Raw genomic sequence first — 1862 nt, 5'->3', positions numbered from 1 at the left:
GGTGTTACTTATTAACACAGGGTTCTCAAAATGACTACTGAAAATCCATAAACAATCCCCTCCAACTGTGTGAATCTGGTTGAAAACAGATGATGGAACAAACCTACACTTACTGTCTGAGAGATAAATTTGTGTTACAAAAAACCCCACTAACTTTAAGGTTTAATTTTGTCTTTTAACCAAAGAAAACAACATACTCCGTAGGGAAAAGTGAGGGAAATTGAAAAAACAGGCCCTGGGTTAAAATTGTGATGGCACCTGGAGTGGCCAGGCCTGCCTGAGAGAGAACCATGGGCCCTGCCCCACCACTTGAGGGACAGCTCCTGTCCGACATTCAGTGGGCTGGTCCACAGGTCTTGCAGAACTGCTATAGATCTGAGTCATAAAATTCTTCCAGCTCATGTGAAAACAAGTCCCATTCATCTTCAGAGTCTTCCCCCAACTGCAGCCAAAAGCACAAGCAACATCTTACCGAGTTCAAAAGTGGCAACTTCCTCTTCATCATAGTCAAAGGGGTTGCTGTTCTTTCTTTCCTCAGTGACCTCCCAAAAGTGGGTCCTTCCTTGGTCCCAGTATCTGCTTGATGATCCCACTTTGTGTCTCTATGGTTCCTCTCTATGATCGTTGGGGTTATACATGCTTGTAAAAACAGTTCCTTCCCAATAGGCAGCTCCAATATTTGATAAAGGCACCTATAGGCACCTATATTTGATAAAGGTCCTTTATCAAATATCTACACGCCTGTTGCTCATTGCCTTCTTGTATTTCTGAATGAGTTTCTGCTTCTCTTCTTTCTCTTCCACCCAATCCTCACTTTGGGGATGACAAAGTTAGATGTGATCTGGCATTCTGGGCAGGATTTTATGATCTTGCTCTCAAATTACATGGCACTCTTCCACTTGTGAATACACTTGAGACAGTAGGTGTTGTTGCATTTGGAGACAATCTCAAAGCAGCACTCATTGGGGTTGACTTTCTCATAGACTACTTCCATGCAAATGCCACAGTTTGTCCTTATGGCACTGGAGAGAAAACAAGGGCTCCGTGTCCTTCTCATGGGCCTCAGTGCAAGGTTTTATGGGTTGTGATCTCTGGGCAGCAACCACCATATGGAGGACCTGCAACCCACACAGATCACAGGAGTCTCCATAGAGATACACACAGTTCTCCCCATAGTGTCATTCTCCAACTGCAGCTTTATTTTCACTGCAGTATACTCCTTCTCCAAGTCTTCCTTGGTCACTGAGCCCCACAGGGGTGCCTCAGTACAAGAAGAGGAAGTACGGCCACAGTAGGGCTGCCCAGGAACAAACTAATGGTATTCACCCAGTCTTCTGAACATGCTCTTAGAGTTGCAAAGTTTGAATTTCTTGATTCAGCTTCACCTGTATTTATTTCAGTATTCAGTCCAACTACTGATGAGAGACTTGAGGAAGCAGCTAAGGATGAATTTGCAGTTAGATCAGCAGCAGTCACTTCTTCCTGGTTAGTGGTTTGCTATGTTCGTATCTGCAGCAATCTCTGTAAATATAGTATCCTTGCTGAAAATACTTGCACTCTACACTGTATGGACTGTCAGAGAGGTCATGAGAATAGCGGCGGTTATCTCCTTCCTTACAAACCCCATGCATGAAATACAAGGCTGGTCTTGAAAGAAGTCTAGATGACATGTGTATCCTCCATGCCACATAGAAGGCTGCTAAAAGGTTTTGGACAGGGCAAAATGAATTGATGGTTATTTTAAGAGCAAGAGAATAAATGGATTATCCAGTTTATTTAGCTAAAATTTTCATGATGCTTCCCTCCAGACCAAGCTTATGTCATTACAGAAATTAACATCCACACATCACTAGGGCTTCAAT

At 43.3% G+C, this 1862-nt stretch overlaps 1 pseudogene; it reads right to left on the bottom strand.

The window, feature by feature from the left end:
- Window positions 1-367: 367 nt before the first annotated feature.
- On the bottom strand, window positions 368-1631 carry LOC119054816 (E3 ubiquitin-protein ligase makorin-1-like; annotated as a pseudogene).
- Between the last annotated feature and the right edge of the window lie 231 nt (window positions 1632-1862).

The sequence above is a fragment of the Artibeus jamaicensis genome, unplaced genomic scaffold, assembly GCF_021234435.1.
Source record: "Artibeus jamaicensis isolate MK-2021 breed Jamaican fruit bat unplaced genomic scaffold, CSHL_Jam_final scaffold_916, whole genome shotgun sequence".
Lineage (NCBI taxonomy): Eukaryota > Metazoa > Chordata > Mammalia > Chiroptera > Phyllostomidae > Artibeus > Artibeus jamaicensis.
Note: the sequence above shows the minus strand (reverse complement) of the source record. Positions and strands in the feature narration are given on the sequence as shown.